Below are 13,348 nucleotides of genomic sequence, written 5' to 3' on the forward strand. Positions count from 1 at the left end.
TTTTTTGGGTGATTTTGGACGACATACTAAACTATGACTTTTTTGACCGATTTTGGACGACATACTAACCTATGACTTTTTTGACCGATTTTGGACGACATGCTATAGCATGACTTTTTTGACCGATTTTTGACGACATACTATAGCATGACTTTTTTGGGTGATTTTGGACGACATACTAAACTATGACTTGTTTGACCGATTTTGGACGACATACTAACCTATCACATTTTTGACCGATTTTTGACGACATACTAACTAACCTATGACTTTTTTCACTGATTTTGGACGACATACTAACCTATGACTTTTTTGACCGATTTTGGACGACATACTAACCTATGACTTTTTCTTCACATTTTGGACGACATTCTAAAATGTAACATTTTTTTCACATTTTGGACGACATACTAACCTATGACTTTTTTGACCGATTTTTGACGACATACTATAGCATGACTTTTTGGACTGATTTTGGACGACATACTATACTATGACTTTTTTGGGTGATTTTGGACGACATACTAAACTATGACTTTTTTGACCGATTTTTGACGACATACTAACCTATCACATTTTTGCCCGAATTTTGACGACATACTAACCTATGACATTTTTGACTGATTTTGGACGACATACTAACCTATGACTTTTTTGACCGATTTTTGACGACATACTATAGCATGACTTTTTTGACCGATTTTGGACGACATACTATACTATGACTTTTTTGGGTGATTTCGAACGACATACTAAACTATGACTTTTTTGACCGATTTTGGACGACATACTAACCTATGACTTTTTTGACCGATTTTTGACGACATACTAACCTATCACATTTTTGACCGATTTTTGACGACATACTAACCTATGACTTTTTTCACTGATTTTGGACGACATACTAACCTATGACTTTTTTGACCGATTTTGGACGACATACTAACCTATGACTTTTTCTTCACATTTTGGACGACATTCTAAAATGTAACATTTTTTTCACATTTTGGACGACATACTCACCTATGACTTTTTTGACCGATTTTTGACGACATACTATACTATGACTTTTTTGGGTGATTTTGGACGACATACTAAACTATGACTTTTTTGACCGATTTTTGACGACATACTAACCTATCACATTTTTGCCCGAATTTTGACGACATACTAACCTATGACATTTTTGACTGATTTTGGACGACATACTAACCTATGACTTTTTTGACCGATTTTGGACGACATACTATAGCATGACTTTTTTGACCGATTTTTGACGACATACTATAGCATGACTTTTTTGACCGATTTTGGACGACATACTATACTATGACTTTTTTGACCGATTTTTGACGACATACTATAGCATGACTTTTTTGACCGATTTTTGACGACATACTAACCTATCACATTTTTGCCCGAATTTTGACGACATACTAACCTATGACATTTTTGACTGATTTTGGACGACATACTAACCTATGACTTTTTTTGACCGATTTTTGACGACATACTATAGCATGACTTTTTTGACCGATTTTGGACGACATACTATACTATGACTTTTTTGGGTGATTTCGGACGACATACTAAACTATGACTTTTTTGACCGATTTTGGACGACATACTAACCACGACTTTTTTGACCGATTTTTGACGACATACTAACCTATCACATTTTAGACCGATTTTTGACGACATACTAACCTATGACTTTTTTCACTGATTTTGGACGACATACTAACCTATGACTTTTTTGACCGATTTTGGACGACATACTAACCTATGACTTTTTCTTCACATTTTGGACGACATTCTAAAATGTAACATTTTTTTCACATTTTGGACGACATACTAACCTATGACTTTTTTGACCGATTTTTGACGACATACTATAGCATGACTTTTTTGACCGATTTTGGACGACATACTATACTATGACTTTTTTGGGTGATTTTGGACGACATACTAAACTATGACTTTTTTGACCGATTTTTGACGACATACTAACCTATCACATTTTTGCCCGAATTTTGACGACATACTAACCTATGACATTTTTGACTGATTTTGGACGACATACTAACCTATGACTTTTTTGACCGATTTTGGACGACATACTATAGCATGACTTTTTTGACCGATTTTTGACGACATACTATAGCATGACTTTTTTGACCGATTTTGGACGACATACTATACTATGACTTCTTTGGGTGATTTTGGACGACATACTAAACTATGACTTTTTTGACCGATTTTTGACGACATACTATAGCATGACTTTTTTGACCGATTTTGGATGACATACTATAACCTATGACATTTTTGACTGATTTTGGACGACATACTAACCTATGACTTTTTTGACCGATTTTGGACGACATACTATAGCATGACTTTTTTGACCGATTTTTGACGACATACTATAGCATGACTTTTTTGACCGATTTTGGACGACATACTATACTATGACTTCTATGGGTGATTTTGGACGACATACTATAGCATGACTTTTTTGACCGATTTTTGACGACATACTATATCATGACTTTTTTGACCGATTTTGGACGACATACTATACTATGACTTTTTTGGGTGATTTTGGACGACATACTAAACTATGACTTTTTTGGGTGATTTTGGACGACATACTAAACTATGACTTTTTTGACCGATTTTGGACGACATACTAACCTATGACTTTTTCTTCACATTTTGGACGACATACTAACCTATGACTTTTTTTTCACATTTTGGACGACATACTTACCTATGACTTTTCTGACCGATTTTTGACGACATACTAACCTATGACATTTTTCACTGATTTTGGACGACATACTAACCTATGACTTTTTTGACCGATTTTGGACGACATACTAACCTATGACTTTTTTGACCGATTTTTGACGACATACTAACCTATCACATTTTTGACCGATTTTTGACGACATACTAACCTATGACTTTTTTCACTGATTTTGGACGACATACTAACCTATGACTTTTTGGACTGATTTTGGACGACATACTAACCTATGACTTTTTTGACCGATTTTTGACGACATACTAACCTATGACATTTCTGATCGATTTTGGACGACATACTATAGCATGACTTTTTTGACCGATTTTTGACGACATACTATATCATGACTTTTTTGACCGATTTTGGACGACATACTATACTATAACTTTTTTGGGTGATTTTGGACGACATACTAAACTATGACTTTTTTGACCGATTTTGGACGACATACTAACCTATGACTTTTTCTTCACATTTTGGACGACATTCTGAAATATAACATTTTTTTCACATTTTGGACAACATACTTACCTATGACTTTTTCTTCACATTTTGGACAACATTCTAAAATATAACATTTTTTTCACATTTTGGACGACACACTAACCTATGACTTTTTCTTCACATTTTGGACGACATTCTAAAATATAACATTTTTTTCACATTTTGGACGACACACTAACCTATGACTTTTTCTTCACATTTTGGACGACATTCTAAAATATAACATTTTTTTCACATTTTGGACGACATACTAACCTATGACTTTTTTGTCACATTTTAGACGAGATACTAAAGTATGACCTTTTTTCACATTATGGATGACATACTTAAGTATGACTTTTTTTCACATTTTGGATGACATACTAAAGACTGAATGTTTTGTTACATTTTGGACTACATACTAACCTATGGCTTTTTTTCACATTTTGGACGAAACACCAAAGTATGACTTTTTTGTGAAATTTTAGATGACATACTAAAGTATGACTTTTGTGTCAAATTTTGGACGACATGAAATTTTTGTCACAATTTGGACAACATACTAAAGCATGACTTTTTGTCAAATTTTAGACAACATACTAAACTATGACTTTTTTTGTCAATATTTGGACGACATACTAAACAAGACTTTATTGTCACATTTTTGGACGACATACTAAATACTAGTCATCCAAAAAGTCTCCAATAATTCATAGTTTAGTATTTGTCCAAATTCGGGCCACGCATTCATAGTTTAGTATGTTGTCAAAAATCGGGCCAAAAATTCATAGTTTTTCACCCTTAGGAATGGGAGTGATGTGTTGTTTTTGGTGGCTTTCTGTCACTGTGTCTGTGTGCGTGCTTCCACACTTGCTTGCGATAAGTAATGCAGGCCGATAGAAGCTTGTTAGAATTCTGAGTCTGTTACACATAGGCCGACAGAGGCTTGTTGCGTGAATTGGGTGAAAGTCTGCCATCTCTTATTGTCTTGTTTTTCATGCATCTTCATGCTCCAATAACACCACTTGCCACAAAGTAGGTGACTTTCTTCCCATGTGGCGACTTATTTTCATTCTCCATCTGCTGCTCCATCCTTTTCTGAAGAGCCAAGTAGTGGCTTGAGTAATGGCAGTCTTACCCATTGCTAAATATAGAGCTCCTTAGAGCATTCATCTGTCATTCTCTGACAGTATTGTAATCAGGCCCACAAGATCCTGCCTACAGGCCAGACCTGACAAGGGGCTTAAGCAGTCGAGAGTCCACTGGACAGCTGCCAACCCAGGGGAGGTGTGCAAGTAAACACAGCATGACATTCATACTCCATCTAATGTCAGAGCATGGAGGACAAATTTATACAACACTGCTGAGAGCTGTTTAATAACAAGATCATTTTTTGACTTCAGTGATGCCACCGAGAGACAGGACTCTGACTAAAGTCAGTGTAAAATAGCAAATCATGTGACAAGGAAATTGTTGAAGTTTATGAAACAAACTGATGACAACTTTTAATAAATGTTTCCTTTTTCAATTACTTTTAAGGACATTTTAAAATCATTTTGATGGATCAATGTGGAGCCTCTTTCACTCTGGACCTGAACCTCTGTCCTTTGAATACTATATTTGTCTGAGCCCCTGAAGAGTAGGAAATCAAATCAATTTATTCATGTAGCCTAAATTCACAAATCACAGTTTGCCTCAAAATCTGTACACAAAAGCTCTACATGCATTTTATGTAGAGCTTTTCTAGTCTTGATGAGTTGCTTTACACTACAGTTTTGCCATTCACACAGCTTTCATACCCATTCACACGCTGCAACATGGGGTTACGTGTCGTGACACATATAAACTAGCAGAGCCAAGGAATTTAACCCACAATTTGCCAATTAAAAGACAACTCGCCCTACCACTGAGCCATCATGGCTCAATCCTAACTCCTCAGTTTTTAATACTTTTACTTCTAAAACTTAAGAACATTTTGATCAGAAATGTACTTTTGATACTTAAGTAAATGTCATATACTTTAAGACTTTTACTTAAGTGAGTTCAACTTCTACCAAAGTCATTTTCTGGTAAGATAATTGTACTTTTACTCAAGTATCCCTTTTTGGTACTTGATACAAGGCTGCCTGTATGTCCTGGTTTCCCTATATCGTTTTGTTGGCTGCCAAAAAAATGGTAACTTAATTTCCTGCTATACCTCTAACTAAAACAAGTCAAAGAAATATTAACCAGTGTCTGACTTGAGAAGAATAACTCCTGCAATGAGGTATCTCTCGTGGTATCTTTCTACTGATGCTACAGAAAAGTTCCAGGTGAAGTTTCACTTAACTGGATGTAAATGTACATATATGTGTATATGTTCAGTCCTTTTAGATGTCCACCTGAGAGAAATCTCATGGGGTCGATTGTTGCTGCTGTCACGAATACATATAGCTTTGTTATATTAAAGTGTCATTATTTCGTATCTGTTTAGTGTCAAACAGTCATATTTAAACTTTAACATCTTAACCAATGGCGGAATTCCCTGATATTTCCCAACAAGAACCCAATGTCATCAGGTGGAGTGAGTGGGATCAAAATGAATGATGCTGGGTGATTCAGTGAAGTAGTAAGTGCATCTAAAGATTCTTTGTGTGGTCAGTCACAGCATCATACGCATTACCTCCTCATCTTTGTTTTCCCCATGATGAATCCTTGTCTGGTCTGTAGAGATGTTGAGGTGGAGTTTGCAGAACGTGTGACCTGGTGCTAATGCTCGTGTTAGACAGCCATCTGCTGGCTGTGGTAATCCATCTGCGACTGGGAAAAGAAAGTATAGAGATCCTTCACTGACATGCACACGTACACATAACACACACAGGCGCCCACTTAAGTCCCTTTTTGGGGTCACATGTTTTTCAACGACCCACTTCCAGGGACACCATTGTCTGGATTGTTTAGAGAGACACTGGTATAGGTAAAGGTCCAAAGTAAACGGATTACTAAAAAGCGGCTCAGTGTCAAACATCTTTTGTCTCTGCAGAATTTCTCCCTTAAAGATATAGTGCTATTTGGTGTATGTAGGCAATACAATCAGACTGAGGGAGCGTTTGTGTGTATACAGACGGTTGCAAGACATTTTTTTGCGCAGTAGATTCCAATTATTTAAATTTCGAGGGCATCTCACACTCCAACCTGTTTGCAGGCATAAAATAAAACATTTCCTGCGTAAGATCTGAGAAAAAGAGAAGTAGAATTAATTTTATTTACATCATGGTGTGCATCATGATGGACAGTAAATCATCTAAAGTCACTAAAATGTGCAGTTCCAGCAACTGTTTCCATTCTTACTTTAGATATTAATAAAAAAAAAACATGAAGTAACAACTATCTTACATTCCCGTCATAAAGAAAACTATTGATTGCATTTCTTATTTAATAACAAGACATTATTTTTTGTCAACGGTTCAGATTACATTCAGAATGAAACACTTCAGAGTCTTCATAAATGTTGGATTATTATTGGATCACCATGTCCACTGATTTTAACCACTTGAGGAATCTCTTAATTTTATTTATCACTAAACATTTTAATGACTTACCGTAATACTGTACATCATCCTGCATTATCACCTTGTTCTGCTGCGCTGTGAACGTATAACATGTATACACATTATCATACTGGTGTTTTTCCACACACTATCGCCTCATTAGGCTTCTAGTTTTAGACACAATATCTCAATATAAAAACATAAATGATCCGCTTGTTTCTGCACAAGACTAAAAATAAAGAATGAAATGTTATCCGTATATAAGAACCCTCTCACAACATAAGCTCTAAAGTGACACGTAATGATCTTTATTGTTTGCATGGCAGCAGAGGGAAAAAAACAACTTCTTCCCAGAAAACTTCTTCTCCTCCCTCCTCTACCTCTCACATTCGCACTGAATTAGAGGTGTAAATAACCCGGAGAAGCGCTCCTCCCCAGCCAAACAGATGGATGGTCTCATGGTGCGCAAGAGTGTGATAGAAGAAAAAAAAAAAACAACATTGCAAACTATGCATGCGGTCAGAGATAGAAATCATTTCCTCAGAGAAAGAAAGTCCACGTGAAAGAGAAAGAGAAGTGAGGTGAATCCCAAGGACTAATGTGGGAAAGGTTTGGGTTTAAGGGTTAAATATTGGGTCATGCCAGTGGGACAAAATGATAAATGGACAGTGCAAGACATAGAATTGTAAGGTGAACTCACGGCCAGCAGTTTCCTAGGCCTTAATAATGTTAAATAATGTATTTTTGCCAACGGAGAGGGATGAAACAGCTTCCTGCTCAAATACAGAAAATATACGAAGCATCTGACAGTGTGTGAACAACATTTAATATTCCCACATGTCCAGTTATCTAGCAGTGGCATCAGTTTTCTCAGAGCGCATCATCTCAAAAATGTTCTTTTATTACAGGAAATTGTGATTACGCATCTGTACTGGGAGAGTGAGGATCTGTGGTCGCTCATCTTAACTTATGTTACAGTTTAACGTTTAGACATTGAGGATTGGTTTATTCAGGTGATGATTTTATTTCACCCTGCCATTTTTCTGCAGGGTGCTTGTGTGTGTTTGTATTTGTGTATGTCATGTATATATATATATATATATATGTGTGTGTGTGTGTGTGTGTGTTTGTGTGTGGTCCTGCTGTAATGATAAATGTGTAGAGAGGGAGGAGTGTGAGGCAGGGGCCAGTAAACAGTGAGACATGTGCATGTAGGAGGTCTGGGTGCAGACTGAAGCCAGAGCTGTCAGGAGTCCAGACAGAGATACAGATAGATTCCATCCCTCCGTGCACTGCCACTTGGTCTGCAGAGCCCCATAAACTCTCCCACTGCCAGGCCAGTTTAATGACTATCAGACCAATGGCTGTTCGATTCACTGCGATGCTTGGGGCAGCAGTCGGCCCCCGGCTGTGTCATGCACCAGAATATGTTGGAAACTGTGTACTTAATATTGTTATGACTGAATTTTTAATGTTGTAATTTGTGAACAACAGCTGAGAGATTTCAAAGTTGATGGATTGTGTGTTTTGTGAGTCTCTCCATACCTATAATTCCCATTATTTCCATATAATATCCCATTTTTTGCCTGTACAAGGGTTTTTTGTGGCGTTTTTCCTCACTCAATGTGAGGGTCTAAGGATAGAGAGTGTCACTGGCTGTACAGACTGTAAAGCCCTTCGAGGCAAATTGTATTTGTAATGTTGAGCTATATAAATAAAATTGTCACTGACTTGACTATAACTTGAATGGGTATGAAAGATGTGTGATAGAAACTACTAAAAATGACAACACTGCAGTGTAAAGCAGCTTTGAGTGATCATCAAGACTAGAAAAGCGCTTTATAAATGCAGACATTTAGTAGAACTTTAACTGACGTTTTTCCTTTGTTTGTTTGTTTGTTTGTTTACTCTGTGGCATCCCCAAATGTGAAGTGAGTATGTTTGTGATAATGCGCGCATGTGCATGAAGGTGGAAGTCACCTCTTTTCTGACCCTCTCTGCGCTCAGGGGTCACACATTGTTCATGAGGATGCTGATGGACGACCATTCAGGCCGTTTCCCTGGGTTCAGCTTCACTCGGGAAATCGTAATTCAACCCCCGGGAGAGGCTGAAGGCGGACCAGGCCCTCGTGTGTCTGCGCCACACACTCATTTTCTCTCTCGCTCTGGATCCAGGATGCGATGAAGAGCCTGAGAGCTCAGCTGCGTTTGCTGAAATTCAGAGTAATGCGTCAGACTCAGTTGTGCCGTCACCAAATTCTTCAGGCGTACGACTGCGCTGACAATAAAACCATGTATGGTGCAGCCAAACAGTCACACACGCTACATGCAAACTCATGTATACACAAACTAGTCATTAAATAAAAAACTGGTACTGGACTGAGCAGCATATAAATCAAATTAAGTAAAAAAATAGACAACAATAGAAAAGTCCCAGTGAAATAGTGAAATTCAGTCAGTGGGAAATCTAAAAGTTTAAAATACTTAAATCTGAGATTAAGAAGAAAAAAAAAAGATAAATTGACAATTAACTTTTTTTGAATTTTTCCAGGTAAAAGACCCATTGAAATCGAGATCTCATTTACAAGGGTGACCTGGCCAAGAGGTCATTAGCACAGTAGTCTTAATAAATATCACAAATACAAGAAAAAGAGTACAAACTATAAGTTAAATGTTAAACCTTACATTAAGATAAGTTTGTAAAAAGAAAAAAGAGAGTCCAATGAATCTGTGAGCCTTATCTCCTCAGGTAGGTCATTACTGGTGCACTGTCTCTGAATGTGGATTTTGTGATAAGATTTACTCAGGACCTGTAACTGTGGTCCGCTCAATTTGAGATTTGATCTGTTTCAAACGGATAAAATGGTCCAAATCTTGTATTTCAACCACATTAAAGGTTCTGTAAAAGCTGTGAGAATCGTGTGACTTTCATGTTTTCTCACGGTGGACACACAACTGTAACCTTTTACCCGGGTTCACAGTCGAAGAAGTGTCACCATGATCAGCAAGTTCACGTTGGATCTTTTTTTGCGGCGTTTCGCAACATCGACACTTAACTGAAATACTCTGGAGCACGTGGCTCGAGAAAAAAAAAAAAAAAAAGCCCCCTCTCTCATGAAAACATGCTTGTTCAAACCACAAAAGGTAGTCTCACATCCCCAAACTGACGGAACTCTCTCAATTTCATGCCCAGAATAACACAGAAAACAACTTTTACCACTGTTTCTCACACAGCCATGAGGCAGACGTGTGCTGAGAACATGGAGCCAGTGCTGGGATCTATAGGAGACAAAAGAAAGAGAAAAAACACGTTGTCCATTAGTTTCCTTGACTTTAGTCGATGACATCACAGGTCACCCAGGCCTTCTAATGGCTCCAATGACCAAGACTGATGATTCCTCAGTTCAGTGCATGCCATCACCACCTGCACTCTCTGCCAAGTATTCAATTAGAGTCAGTGAGTAATTGGGTGTAGATGAGGCACAGAGCTCATCGCTAAGCTCAACATGGAACGTATGTGATGGAGAGTGAGGGAGAGACTGGGAGAGGGGACAGAGAGTGGGGGAGTGTTGAAGGCGTGGGGTGGTGGATGTTGGCTGTCATGCTGTTAGTGACCTGATAATAAAAACTGTTTCTAAACAAGCCACATCAGCATGGAGGCAGAGAAATGTGGAGCTGTCTACGGCTTATCCGCCATCTGTGCAAGTGGTTCAAATAAACAAAAAAAAAAAAAAAGACGGGAAAGCAGATTAAATAAATGTTGATTTACAGCAATGTTGCAGAAACGGGCAAAGTTGTTGGCAGCACAGATGATTCTACCCTCTCAAGTAAAGTTCTCAAACTTGCAGGTCACGTGCAGCCCTCCAGTGGATTTCATGTCACCCACCACATTCAAGTTATCAAGTTATAGTGACTTATTTCTGTATGTTTTTCAATGCAAAGATTCAGTTTCATTTTAACACTTTTATTTTTTAAATGATCTGAAATATCATCACAAACGTTGTATCACAATGCAATATCAGCATGGTAATATAAATTGCTTTTTTTCACTTCACTAAAACTAATATTGAAAGTGATATTAATATCAGCTGCCACTCAATTAACTTCTGTTCCATTTTCTGCATTTTTAATTTCTGTATTTTATGGTTCCTCTGTTTGTAAATGTGATGATATAAAATTAACTTGACTTGACCTGACCGGCCCCCTTCTGACCAGACTCAATGCTCAGTGGCCCCCCAGGTCATTTAAGTTTGAGACCCCTGCTCTAAAGTATAAATAAAAATCACTTTAATTTTTAAACTTTAATCACTTTAAAAATCACATAAATCACTGTGTTTTTTTCCATACCATTGGTTGATTATTACCTAATAAATAAGATAAGATTGTCCTTTATTAGTCCTGCAGTGTGGAAATGTACATTGTCACAGCAGCAAAGGCAGTAAAGACAAACACAAATCATTTCCAAGAAATTACAATATAGAACAATATTAACAATATGACTATAACAAATTAGACAGTTTATATACATTAGACAGTTTCCAGACAATATGGGCTTGATATTTACAGTATAAACAACGATTGAACATGGGATATTATATATGGATATTGCACTAAATTACAGTGTATTTCACTTGGAATGAGTAGCCTAATTACGTGTGGTCAAGTATTGCTTATGTATGCGTGTTTGCACATTTTGTTCCCAGGATCTTTATAAATTCTGCAAAGTCACTGAAACTTTATATTTTATTCATCTAAAATTGGAAAGTGCACATTTGATCAAAACTATCAACTATCGACTTCCCTGATTTCTATAACGATCAGCCTTAGCATCAGCAAAAAAACAAAAAGAAACATATCAGCTGACCCCTAAATTTAGTAACTTCACAGTGGTTTTCAGATAAGATCAAACCCTCATTAAATGTATGCACTTCCCCAATTACTTTCCTTTAATGACCTCCATTTAGACACTTGGCTCTGTTTTGACTTCTCTCGCCTTATCTATTTTTTCCTGTTTACATTTCCTTTGTGCCTGATTGTAATTGGTGAAATAACAAGAGACGTGACTGACGGCAAAGTCCACGAACACAAATGCAACATCAACTCTGACACTGCAGGTCCCTGCAGCTGTAAGACACATTCTGAATAACCTGCACTGTGTCACACTCTGTGCTGATGTTATTATCGCGGCTACAATCTCCGTTTGACGTTTGTGTGCGGGGCAATTCCAGGTTAATATCCGTAATTGTGGTGGTCACGTGTGTGTGTGACCTCACTGGGTTTTAAATGGAGCAGAAATAATAAATAAACAATTTGCTCGGAGGACTCACAGAGCGCACAGATACCATCTGCTCTGCCTGATGTAATCACTTTGGGAAATGGGAGGAAAGGAATTAGTGAAGAACAAGATGAGCGACAGAACATGTTATCCTGGTGTTTCCTGGTGATTATTGTTGAGTTTTTATCATTGTGTTTTATTGTATAACTGTTACTTTTACCAATGGTTTTTTTTAACCAATAAAGCGTGTATGTCTTGTATGTGTTATTCTGTACAGCACATTGTACTGGGGTTGTTTTAAAGTGCAAATAAAGTTGGATTGGCTTGGATTGGACGGTGAGTTCATGAAATTACAATAAAATCTGAGGCAAACTGCTAAATTTAATTAAAAAAAATAGTGAAGTAACTTTATATGCAGTATACATTAAGGTTTATAGAGGTTTTAAACTATTTAAACAACATGTCTGTTATGCAATAAGTGTGTGAATATCCCTTATCTTAAATTGCCACTAGATGGCAATACAAAGCTGTGGTGGACTTTAGATTTACTGCCATTATCTAAAGTGCTTGTCATAAAACCTAAATGAAAACCACAATGAAAACATATAAGAGATAATAATCAAATAATATATATAATTCAGAAACCGCTGTATGTATTAAAAATAAGCGGTTTCCTCTTTTTCATAAGTTTCACTATTGCCTTCTCATACTTTTTACCAATCTTATGACACAATTTTTTTTTTTTTTTGTCCAAAATTACATAAGTAGGTTTTTTCCCCCCTACACATTCTCCATTGATAGTTAATAAGCCATAAAAGATGCGCTTCAGTGCTCGCCGGGACGAGTACCTGCTCTGTCCTTTGACGGCCAGGACGCGGTGGAGTGCGTTAACATGCAAAACGTGTGACACAAATACACTTGAACCGGTCATAAGGCTGCTGCTTTTAAACATGCAAATGGTTTGGAATGTGTGCAATGCTCGGTTTCCTTCCAACAATCCTAATTTCGTGTGAAATGCGTGTTTCTTGTTTCTCATGCAACAATTTGTGATCTAGCAGGCATCTACTGTGGTTTCCAAACAACACCTCTGACATTAATTAAACTGATTCACTGCATTTTATTCTAACATTTCTGTGTTGAGCAGGTAATTCACCGGAGTCATATGATGATCATGTTTTGGATTCTGGCATTTAGAAGAGGGAAGTGTGTACTGTCACTGTACTTTCTACTAATGCATGCGGTCAATTG

Source organism: Solea solea, chromosome 5 (assembly GCF_958295425.1).
Source record: "Solea solea chromosome 5, fSolSol10.1, whole genome shotgun sequence".
NCBI classification, from domain to species: Eukaryota; Metazoa; Chordata; class Actinopteri; order Pleuronectiformes; family Soleidae; genus Solea; species Solea solea.